Below are 12,817 nucleotides of genomic sequence, written 5' to 3'. Positions count from 1 at the left end.
AATACCACGATTTAAAGACGCCTATTGCCGTCAAATAAAGAGGTAGTTACGGTGGTTAGAAAAATGTTATTGTAACGGTACCGGCCGTCACAATATACCCATTGTTGGGGCGGAAAAAAACGTCCTAATAGTCTATCTATAGGGACGGTGGGGCGTCACAACAAGATATTATGATGGCCACCTATGTGTCGCTTTTTGGAAGCGTCGCAATAGATGAAGCGTCACAATAGGTGGATGTAGTGACAGTTAAGGGCGTCATAATATACCTTTTTGTATAGTGTAGATGTGTTGGTTGGTAGAAACAAGATAAAACGATAAATGGCGATATCAACCGTAACAATAGTGTGCTTCGAAAATTTGAAGACAAGTTCATTTATGGATTTCTATTTCATTAAAAAGATAAAATGTCTACTCTTACTCGTAACTAGTTTTAGTTTTGCTTTAATGGAGTGTCGATCAATTAAGAGTGAGTATTGAACCTTAACTTAGTAGGCATAATGCTCATCATTGCACTGGCATGTTCATTTTGGAGGAATATTTTCTAGAAATAAAGTCGAAAAGGTTATTCATCTGCGAAAAAAAAATGAAAATAAATTTGAATTTAGATGATTTGTGAATCTTCCAAAATGCATAACTAATTTTGACAAACAATACTTATTATCTAGGTTGAAATCCTTCTTCAGCTAAGAATCTTCCAATTGGATTAACTCCTCAAATTATTTGACAATATTAATCTTGTTTCATTGTTACAACAAATTGTCTTTGTCTATTAAATATTTTTGCCATGCAAAATGATAATCAATGAACTAGTATGTGATCGACCTAAACCATAAATTTCATTGTCATAGTCAAATTCACACGTATAAGTAAGTTCATACCATGTAACCAAATTGATGAAATGCAAAACATCCCAAGCTCCTTGATGAGAATAAAACCAAGACTGGAACCCTCACATATTTGGAATCATAATATAAACATCCAACATTAAAAGTTGTCAAAAGTCAATATTTGTTCAAAATCATCCACCATTAACCAACATATTACACGACAATAATTGAATATACCAATTAAAATATGGACACAGATAGTCAAGTAACAAATAAACCAAAACAAATATATTCCCTATTGTTTTAAAAAAAAATTCAACTGCAACGTTCAAAGATAAATTGTATATCATGCCCCATCAATTATGAAGATCAACTTTTGATTGGCACAAATAGTCAAGCAACAAAATAAACCAAAACACATATATTCATTATTGTTTTAGATTTTTTTTTTCAACTGCAACGTTCAAAGATAAATTGTAAATCATGCCCCATCAATTATGAAGATCAACTTTTGATTAGCCGACATATTGTGAAGACATATCGCAGATACTCCATACACTACTCAGATAAATATTTCGATCCCAATTTTCCTTAGCCTCATTCCTTTTGGAAATATGGATTCAAGTGGTGCATCATCTTGAACCTACACATGAAGAAAATAATTACAATATAGAAGAGAAACTAGTAGAAAGTGCGCTAATATATGTTTGTTGTTCAAGCACATGTGCAAGTTATGTTGGAATTTAGGTAAAATCATATACAATGCCTATAAAAAGACGTGAAGACGTGACCGACCCTTTTGCATGATTGTACCGGGAGTAAATTGGGGTCCTATAATATGATCCGATGTTTTATTTAGAAAATAAATGTTTTGAAAAAAATGAATTGGTATCCTATTGACTCGAAAAGACACAAAAGCATATAAATTCGTTCATTTTTTCCACCACATTGCAGTCTTAAGTTTTCTAATTATTTTTCCACTATAGTCCGTAAATTGAATAATATATGGCTTAAGGAATTTTAATTTCATATTTTGAATATACTGTGTTTTAATATTTTGGAGGACAAAAGAACTGTGGTTCCGGAGGATTCTCTTCCGGAAAAGAAAAAATCCAAATTGAAATCTAAAATTGAGGACAAAATAACTGTGGTTCCGAAGGATTCCGTTCCGGAGAAGAAAGAATCCGAATTGATCCTCGGGTCGTTGGTACAAACCTTCTCAGTTGACAACCACAAGAGTGCATCAGTGGAGAAGAAAAATACAAAAAAATGTCTTCCGATGCACCATGTGTGGTAAAGGATGTGGGAGTGCAGGTGAACTAACAACGCACTACGCTAAACACTCTCATATCTTCAATTCGAAGAAATTCAAGGTCAAAAGGTGCAAATGTGGTGCTAAGTTCCTGAATAAAGATAACTACAAGGACATAAGAACTCCGACGAGTGTCCTTTGCTCCCTGGAGAAAGCCTCACCCAACTTAAAAAGCGGAAGGTGGTTGAGGCAAGGGCAAGGGCAAGGGCAAATGCAGAGAAGATGATTGAGTAAGAAGAAGGTTGGAGGCTGTGTATAGTCGGTATATTGAGAAAGAATGCTATATTGTTTACTTTTTTTCTTTTTTGGTACAACCTGTTGTAAATAAACATATCTACTTTGAGCACTGTACTCTTATCTGAAGATATGCCTTTTAATTTGACGAATCAATTTTCCTTAATTCCTCTATTTCCTTACAAAGCTGAGGTTTTGACTTCAATGTAATATCATCATTGGCTTGTTCATGCACAATTTTTTCCGGTACCAAAAAAAAGAAAAAAAAATGATTTATGTACGAAATAAATGAAAGATCGAGGGCGATACTTTTGTACCCGTAATTCATTTTTTGTCTTCTTTTCTAATTTCAATTCCCGCCCCCCTAAACAAAAAAAATCTTAGGTAGAGCGAGAGAGGGGCAACTTGAACTAAAAAAAGTTATTACACAACCACAAGGTTGACTCTAATACAAACAAAATTGAAAAAAAAGTAAACAAAAGATATACTTAAAAAGCAACCAAGTAAATTACGATTAGTTTTGTTCAACCACGACCTTCGCCTTCGCCTTCGCCTCTGTCGCCGCCGCCACCACCACCACCATCGCCTCCACTTCCACAAATGAAGTTTCCTGCTTCCTCTACACCTAGCCTTTTTTGTAGAATGCGATTCTTGAAATGCTTGATTCATTTTCTCTAGAAATATCCAAATAATTCAAGAAAATAAAGCCGACTCTTAAGGCATAAAACAAATGTGGCCGCTTAGGGTCTTCAACCTAAAATGATCCCATTTTTTTGTAACGTATATATATATATATATATATATATATATATTTTTTCATTGTTAAAATATCTTTAATTTTTCCTAAGAAATTGTCTCCGAGAATCAACTTTAATTGAATAATGAGAAGTCAACATGCATTTCTTTTCTACCCAAAGGTCAATCTTCCATCTCTGTTTTAACCATCACTTATGGACTATGGTGGAGAAAGAATTAAGGATATTAATGAACACAATATGTGTTAGTTGAATTGAGGAAAATTTGATCTCTATTCTTCTCCACAGGATGCATTATTTATACACATAGAGAGAAAGCTATACAAGGAAATAACTAATTACAATGAAATCAAATCTCCTAACTTATGTAAAGCATATCAAATCAAATCCTTAATTATTCTACAAGAATATACATTAACAGCCCCCCTCAAACTCAAGGAGGGTGAGAAACCAACTTGAGATTGTAGACCAAATCACGATGACGTCCCTTAGGATGAGGCTTTGTGAAGATATCTGCAAGTTGATCTTTGGAAGAGACCGAGAAGAGCTTGAGAACAACTTGAATAATGTGTGAACTGATAAAATGACAGTCTATCTCAATGTGTTTAGTCCGTTCATGAAAAACATCATTATGACTAATATGGATAGCACTTCGATTGTCACAATGAAGAGGAATGAGAGAGGATGTTGATACTCCTAAGTCATTGATAAGCCATCGAAGCCAAAGTAGCTCAGATGTGGTATCCGCAAGAGCACGGTATTCTGCTTCAGTGCTGGATCGGGCAACAAATGTTTGTTTCTCACTTCTCCAAGATATTAGAGATGTGCCAAAAAGAAAACAATAACCAGTAGTTGACCTGCGATCAGTGGGATCTCCAGCCCAATCACTGTCGGAGAATGCTCGAAGAACTAGAGGCGACTCAGTAGAATAGAAAAGACCATGAAAAAGGGTACCCTTTAGATATCGAAGGATGCGTAGAACGACAGCATAGTGTAGCGATCTTGGAGCTGATAGATATTGACTCACTTGATGAACCGCATATGAGATATCAAGACAAGTGACAGTAAGATAGACTAGACTGCCCACCAAACGCCTATAAAGTGACGGATTTGACAACAGTGTCCCCCCCTGAGGGAGTCAAGTGAGTATTTAGTTCAACTGGAGTGTCAATGATCTTGCTATCAGTTAGTCCGGCTTGAGATAAGAGGTCAGATGCATATTTGGCCTGAGTAATGTAAAGACCATCTTTGGAGTGAGTAATCTCAAGTCCCAAGAAGTAGCTGAGGTGACCGAGATCTTTCATTTCAAACTGTTGACTCAGAAAATCCTTCAATTCTTGAATTCCACTAGGATCGTCACCAGTTATGATCATATCATCCACATATAAGAGGAGGAAGATGGAGCCTTTGTGAGTGCGACGAACAAATAAGGCAGAATCATAACAGCTGGCAGAGTAACCCAAATCAGATATAGTGGAGCTGAATTTGGCAAACCAAGCTCGAGGGGCTTGTTTAAGACCGTAAAGAGCACGACGAAGATGACAGTTCTGTCTGAATCAACAGATAGTCCTGGCGGAGGTTGCACATAGACGTCTTCAGCTAGTTCTCCATTTAGGAATGCATTTTTAACATCCATCTGAAATAGATCCCACTGACTAGTAGCGGCAACGGCCAAGAGAGCGCAAACTGAGGAGATTCGAGCAACTGGAGCAAAAGTCTCCTCATAATCAATTCCATACTCTTGAGTAAAACCCTTTGCAACAAGACGAGCCTTATATCGCTCAATGGATCCATCAGAGCGAGTCTTGATCTTGTAGATCCACTTACACCCAACAATAGAATGTCCAGGAGGGAGAGTAACAAGATCCCAAGTATGGTTTTTAGATAATGCATCAAGTTCCTCTCTCATGGCATTCTGCCATAAAAGGGTCGGTGGAAGCCTCATGATAGAAGTTAGGTTCGTGCAAAGTGGTAAGAGTAGTGTAACAATGATAGTCAAGTAGATGAGAAGGAATAGATCTTACCCTATTTGAATGGCGAGGCGGTAGATGGTCTGTAGGATCCTCAAGCGGAGCAGGAGCAAGGGACTCATGTTCAGAACTGGGCAGTTCGTGCGCGACCTGTTCATTTTCCACCTGTTCATTTAGGGTTGGGCTGGAGCGAGGAGTAGAAGTATTTTCAAACAAGTCGATAGGAGAAGGAGACTCATCCGAAAATATATCTAACTCGGGTGAGGTACTTAAAGAAGGACGAAAATGTGAAAGTTCAACAAAAAGACGATGTTCCCAAAAGACAACATGACGAGAGACACGAAGACGATGAGAGATAGGATCATAACACCGATAGCCCTTTTGAGTTTCTCCATAACCAAGAAAACAACAAAGGCGAGATCGAGGCTCGAGTTTGTTGTGTTCGTATGGTTGAAGAAGAACAAAACAAGCAGTACCAAAAGAGCGGAGGTGATGATAGTCTGGAGATTTCATAAAGAGTCGCTCGTATGGAGTTTCATTTTGGATAACAGGACTTGGTAAACGATTGATAGCATAAATTGCATTCAATGCAGCTTCACCCCAAAATGGAGAGGGAATTTTTGCAGAGAGAAGGAGAGCACGAACAGTGTCAAGAATATGACAAATTTTTCGCTCGGCTCGACCATTTTGCTGAGAGGTCCCTAGACAACTAAGGTGATGAATAGTGTCATATGAACAAAGGATATTTTGAAAGGCATTTTGAGTATATTCAAGAGCATTATCAGATCGAAAAGTTTTGATGCGCTGTGAAAATTGAGTTTCAACCATTTTTGCAAAATTATTATATATAGACAATAGTTCTGAGCGAGATTTCATAAGAAAAATCCAACTATAACGAGAATAATCATCAATAAAGACAACAAAATATCTAGAACCACCAATACTAGTAACGGGGGAGGGACCCCAAACATCAGAATGAACTAAGTCAAAATTTTTATTGGAAACTGATGAACTAGTATTAAATGGTAAGGCTGGTTGTTTACCCAACTGACACGAGGTGCAATCAAAATGTTCTTTAGACACAGAACCTAACACACCTTTAGAAGCTAATTGCTGAATACGAGATGTAGGAGCATGACCAAGGCGAGAGTGCCATAAAACAAGAGAAGGTGAAGAAGATGTAGGTGTAACAGCACACTAGGCCAAAATGCAACACTGGCGACGAAATGTTGCGACGAAAAAGGGGCATTGGCGACGAAATTTCAACACTTGCGACGAAAAAAAAACGTCGCAAACGCTTCAAAAAAAAGTCGCCAAACGACCCGTCGCAAAGCGTGCGACGAAAGTGTATTTTAGTCGCAGAAAGTTGCGACGCTTCCATGTTTCGTCGCAAACAAAATCGTTTCTGCCAATTTATTTTTTTGGGCTTCGAAATTTGACAATCGTCGCAAATCTGCTGGTCATCCTGCGACGTTTGTGCAAAAAAACGTCGCAATTGTTTTGTACAATTCTGCGACGAAAATAGTTTTCGTCGCAAAAATTTACCCACTTATTTGAAACGTTTTTACAAAAACGTCGCTAGGTTTGTTTTCTTTGGCACTGTATATTAAATGATAAATTAACCGATAATAGATTTTCAGTTCTTTATCTTTACAATAATTAATTATCAATTCTAATAATTCAAAATTAACTATTGGATCAAATAACACATCACATTAAAATTTATTCCATCAGATTAAAATCAAAATATTAAGTGAAATTACACTAGAACAAATTTGAAAGGACACTAAAACTTAAAAAATATTGTAGCATTGCAAAAAAAGATTTGATCCATACTTTCTTCACTGTTCATTAGAAGTAGTTTGATATGGTGAAATACTTGACTTTGTCGTTTCAAATGCTCGATCAAGGAGTTGAATATTTTGCTGAAGTTATCCACTTGATCATAATAAGCTCTTTCCATCCGTGCCTGAAAAAAATGTATAAGTACATAAGCGTGACATAAATACAATAAGCACAAGCTAAACAAAAAATATGGCACCATAACGACTAAAGCACGAAGACACCAGAAGTGCTTATGCCAATACAAAACACCCAACCGATCTTGCAACATATATGAAACAAAAGTTTCAACATGTAAGTATATACCAAAAAAAAGTTCCTAACACTACGCAATAGATACCAAACACTTTATACAATATAGACCAAACATCATAAGGTGGCGCAATATACCAAAGAATATATCTCAAATACCTCGGAGTAAAGTGACAAGCCAGCCCCCCTCCTCCCCTACCCTTGAAGAGAAAGAGATAAATGATTAAAGAAAATCTCCCATAATGGCTACGGCAATTGTTACCTTATGTTAAACCTTGTTCTTTAAAACGGAACTAGCAACCTTTATGTCTGCCACAGGAATTACCAAAGAGCTTCACACGCAGATCCCTTGGAGCTTAAAAGGCATGCAGGTCTGTTACACCAACTCAGAGATTTTTCCAAACAAAAAATATAATCATAGCCATCTCAGACGAAGTAGATGCTATGATAACATAGTATCAAAAACAAAAGCAAACATTACATAAATATATTGCTGAAAGTTTACTCTGAAAAACTCATACATGTGACTTGGGGTTCACTGTCCTCGAAAAGATCGTCTTCTCATTTGTCATCATTTTCCCTTCGTCTGCAAAAAAAAAGAAAAAAAAAAAAAAAACGATTTTGCTAACATAAGAGGATCTGTTTTCTCCATGAACGAAAAAACAAAGTTGACTTGGTCTTTAAAATACCTCTGCCATAACAACCGATTCCCTGCTTCATCCCCCATTTGATACATTCCGGCTATTTATATTCTAGCAAATTCACCAAATACAGCTTCTAATTGATTTCTCACAAACTCCCAAAACAAACCCACCTTATTTATAGAACATATATAACTAGAAAAATATTAAATAATTAACATCCTACTAGAATGAAATAACTCTCGTAAAAGTTATTTTCATAAACATCATATATGTCCAGATAAATTGACAAGCTTATTTTGAACAGGCATTAATATTCTTATTTACATTTTTATATTACTTCAACTGTATATTTTACTTAAATCTCTACTACTAAACTATTAATAAAAACCATGAATATGTAATCACACCAAAGAGTTCGTTCATACTCCAGTGACTATCAAAGCTTAAAACACAAAATAATCAACTTCCCACCAAATTTGTCATTTCTATGAGTGTACTTTATATTATCAAAGTAGATATCGATACCTATGAGTGCAAAAGCTCAATTTCAGATTTAATGGACCTACAAACAAATTATATATTCAGGAACTCATTACCTAATTAAGGGAATTCACGAAGAGATAGTTCCGCGGGGAAAAGAACAAAGGGGCGATGGCTACGTCCACGGAGAAGACAATCGAGGCGCCGACAGCCTGATACAATCATGGCGGCAAATCGTGGAGGCGAAGGGACGGCGAATCGTGGGGGCGAAGGGATGGCGAATCGTAGCGGCAAAGCAACGGCTAAGCGACGGTGAACCATAGGGGCGAAGTGCACCGGTGAAGTCTGGGGGCGAAGTGCGGCGGCGGCAGAGAGAAACTTAGTGAGGGAGAGAAAAGAGCAGGGATGTGAATTAAATTAGGGTTTTGCTGAGTTATTTGCTACGTTTAATAGTACTTGAAAATAAAATTACATTTAACTATTGCGACGAATCCATTAACTAATCGTCGCAATGGAGAACCAATTGAACTTTGTCAACTCCCGTGCGACGATTTTGCAAACGCAGTATTTTGTTATATTTTATAAACCAAAGTATATTGCGACGAAAACTACCTAATCGTCGCAAACATATTTTTTTTTTAAATAAAAATTATTAGAATAATGCGACGAAGCATTTATAATCGTCGTAAAACGAGAGGAATTTATTTTTTCACTAAATGTCGCGACGATTACTACATAATCGTCGCAAAGATTAACAAAAAATATATATTAAAAAAACATTTTACCTGTTTGCTACGAAAATCATGATTTGGTCGCAAGCATTTTCTTTTTCAGGGGACTTTTTTGTGTTGCGACGAATGGTGGAAATAATCGTCGCGAGCGGGAGACGAAATCAATTTTCGTCGCTATAAAATCGTCGCGAAAATGCAGTTTTGGCCTAGTGGCAGCAGCAACAGAGATAGGAGCAACAGGTGGAAGACGAAGGTTATCCACGGGAAACATACGCCCAATTCTAGGCCCGGTCCCAAGCTCTTGTCCCGTCCTCGGATCCTGAACAATACATCCAGAGTAGTCAAAAGTAAGACGGTAGCCTAGTTCAGCTAATTGTCCCACAGAAAATAGATTATAAGATAGGTCGGGAATGTGAAAAACGTCGGGAACAAGAATATTTGAAGTTGAAACCGGCCCTAAGTTTTTACCGTGTAAAGTGGAACCATTTGCTATATGAATGTTTAAAGGGTGTTGAGCAGGTTCAAGTTTAGAAAACAAGGAGGAGTGAGGGGTCATATGGTTGCAACATGCTGAATCGAAAAGCCAAGTTTGAGACTTACCAGGCAGGACTGAGAGAGCAGTGGAAAGAGATGCATTACCAGCCATACGAATAGCCTGAGTTATTATATCTTGTAATTCAGGTGATGTAAGATGTATAGTGGATCCAGAAGACTGAGACACAGCTGAGGTGGAAGTCATTGGCGGAGTGGACTCGGTAATTGCAACGGTGGATTTGTTCTGACGATAACATGTATCGATGGTGTGGCCCGGGCGTTTGCAGTAGTTGCAAAACTTTTTGGTCGACTGTCTACGCCGGTTATCGAACCCTGAATGAGAAGGTTTCTCTTTGTTGATAGGGGGAGCAACTGCGAGGACATTGAGCTTATTCTGCACTTGAAGAGTTGCAAGACGTGTTTCTTCTCGTACCAACTCATTAGCAGCTATATCAAGAGATGGAAGCGGACTACGATTGAGAAGCTGACCTCGGAGCGGTTCAAATGCTTTGTCAAGAGACATTAGAAATTCATAAAGACAAAATTCGTCTCGGACAGCAGCACAAAGTTGAGCATCTTTAGAGCACGCCCAAGCTGGTTCAGATAAATCAATTTGGTCCCATATGTAGCGGAACTGATCGTAATAATCATTGATGGATTGCCCTGGTTCTTGGCGAAGTTGGTGCAATTCAACAACCAACTGATATTTCATAGATCCATGAGAAGTCGAATACCGTTTCGCTAACATGTCCCATGCGGACTTGGCATCGTCATAACTGCCCAATAAGTTGGAAATTGAAGGGATGGATGTATTTCTGAGCCATGTAATAATCATGTGGTTGTGGCTGTCCCACTCAATTGTACGACCAACAAAGGCAGAATCTGCTTCATCTTTCGCTTGAACAGGAATAGTGATTGCACCAGTACAATATTGACAAAGCATTCGACCTTTAAAAAAACTTCGCATAGCTTGAGACCATGATAGGTAATTATTGGTTCCCTCGAGAGTACTATTGATGGGTCGAGGAAGAAAGTTGTCTCTTTTGTCCATTTTTTTTAATAAAAACGGACGTAAAAACTGAAATCTATGCGAAAAATCGGGTAAAAATGACCTAAAAGTCAAAGTCAACAGACGACTGGCGCTGATGTGGCGGGCTGGCGCTGATGTGGCGGGCTGACTCAGCAATACAAAGCAGTGGTGATATGGCTGTGATGACGTGAGGATGACGTCACAGAGATGCAGCAAACCAGGTGTGGAGCGCGTGGGCGGGCGCGTTTCGGCGCGTGAAATTCTGCAGCGACAGTATGTGGCGCGTGACGGCGCGTGATGGCGAGTGAGCGGCGCGTGTCGGCGCGTGAACGCGTGAAATTCTTCGGCGGTGGTACGGTGGCGCGTGAAACTGCGCGCAAAACCTTTTCGGGGCGCGTGAGGGCGCGTGCGGTCTCCGATGGCAGTCTGGTTTTCACCGATGAGTAGATCGTTTAACGACGATCTTGGTGGTATGGTCAGAATCTGGATCGGAGCGATGACGCACGCACATCAGTGGTTTTATGGTGTTTCGGCGGAAGCGAGAAAAGAAAAAAAAAAAAGACGAGAACACCACAATGAAACCAAAAAAAAATTGCTAGATGATCAGAGATTGGCTCTTGGTACCATGTTAGTTGAATTGTGGAAAATTTGATCTCTATTCTTCTCCATAGGAGGCACTATTTATACACATAGAGAGAAAGCTATACAAGGAAATAACTAATTACAATGAAATCAAATCTCCTAACTTATGTAGAGCATATCAAATCAAATCCCTAATTATGCTACAAGAATATACATTAACAATATGGTTGAGGGCATGAAAGAATCGATATGTTGTTGGGTCAAATATCCAATTCGAGTTTTAGAAAATATTTCGGAAATTCATGCTCCCATTTCCAATGAGAACTTTTGTTTCCACAATTTTGAAAGAAAAAAAAAATTGTGTAGAAAATGAAAATGTGTGGATGGAGTGATATTTCTAGTTTTATATAGGTGGAAAATGAAAACATGTTTTGTTGTGGTGTGTTTTTATATGGAATTACGTGCTAAAAGTGTAATTGAAGTCTTTGACCGATTATGATCATTGTTTATGCGAAGGGTTTATGCCAATGTTTTGAAAATCGGACGTGCCGGCCGATTAAGCGGTCTTCGAGGCGGTGGCGGTCCTCAACTTTTACGATTTTTGAGTACAAGTTTAAAAAAATGGGTTTTTGCCTACAAGGTAGTGTTAAGAGGTTTGAGGCGGGTTGAAGCGGTCAAATCTTGGAAGACGGGTCAAATTTTGTGAGCCAAAATCGGTCAAAAATGATATTGTTTTCTTTGACTTTTTTCATTTCAAAATTAAAGTTGGGCTATTAATAAAAAAATGGGTTTATGCTTTCTGCTTTATTTTGTTTATGTTATTGTTAAAGAACCCAATAATATATGTTTGCAATGTTCAAGAGTAAATTTAAATTCGAAAGATTTGCATTTTATTTGTATTTTATAAGGATTTTTATTATTATAATTTTATTATTATTAAATTTTTATTATGTTTTTAGCATATATATATATATATGATGGGATATAAACATGTCTAAATATTTTTTTATATAAGTTTTGAGTATTTATAAATACTATCTAGAAATATATTATATTAAATATTAAAGGGTTTATTTGAGATAGCCCTTCACTAACTCACATAATGTAGGATAAGCCCAAACCCTTTTATATTTTTGAGTAAAACCTATTAGTTGTAAGCTTCATTTGATATAAACCCAAATAACTGGCTTATGCCCTTTCAAACCTTAATTAGGGTTTGATTTATCTTATTTTACTTTTATTATTATTTATTTATTAAAAAAAAATATTTTTTTTAATTATTTTTACGGCGGTGGACTAGGGTTGTCGGAGCCCTAGTTAGCTGACTCATCATTAGTTGGCATTCCATTTTTTTTTTGATTTTTTTTTTCCTGCGACGGGTAGTACAAGCTTCGGTTAACTAACTCAGCATTAGTTAACTTCAACATTAGTTAACATTCCATTTTTTTGTCTTTTTTGTTTTTTGTTTTTTAATTTTCTTTTCCAACGGCGCGTGGAGCTCTGGTTAGCTGACCATCATTAGTTAACATCAACATTAGTTGACATTTAACATTCCATTTTTTTTTCTTTTATTTTTTTTTATTTTATTTTATTTTTTCTTTTAATTTGTTTCCGGTGTTGGGTC

The 12,817-nt window shown here is 37.3% G+C and overlaps 1 long non-coding RNA gene across 2 annotated transcripts; it reads right to left on the bottom strand.

Annotated features, from left to right (window-relative positions):
- Positions 1-6,791: 6,791 nt before the first annotated feature.
- Positions 6,792-8,764, bottom strand: LOC148765714 (uncharacterized). 2 transcript variants are annotated; one of them, XR_016029058.1, is made up of 5 exons: positions 8,433-8,764; positions 7,882-7,944; positions 7,714-7,778; positions 7,455-7,565; positions 6,792-7,067 (listed from the first exon to the last, which is right to left on the bottom strand). It is a non-coding gene; the product is annotated as an uncharacterized LOC148765714 (long non-coding RNA). The 2 variants fall into 2 exon arrangements; XR_016029057.1 differs by having other exon boundaries at positions 7,882-8,763.
- Between the last annotated feature and the right edge of the window lie 4,053 nt (positions 8,765-12,817).

This window comes from Erythranthe guttata, chromosome 13 (genome assembly GCF_056151865.1).
Source record: "Erythranthe guttata isolate IM_541 chromosome 13, IM_541, whole genome shotgun sequence".
Classification (NCBI taxonomy): Eukaryota; Viridiplantae; Streptophyta; class Magnoliopsida; order Lamiales; family Phrymaceae; genus Erythranthe; species Erythranthe guttata.
The sequence above is the reverse complement of the archived record's forward strand: the minus strand, read 5'-3'. Positions and strand labels throughout refer to the sequence as shown.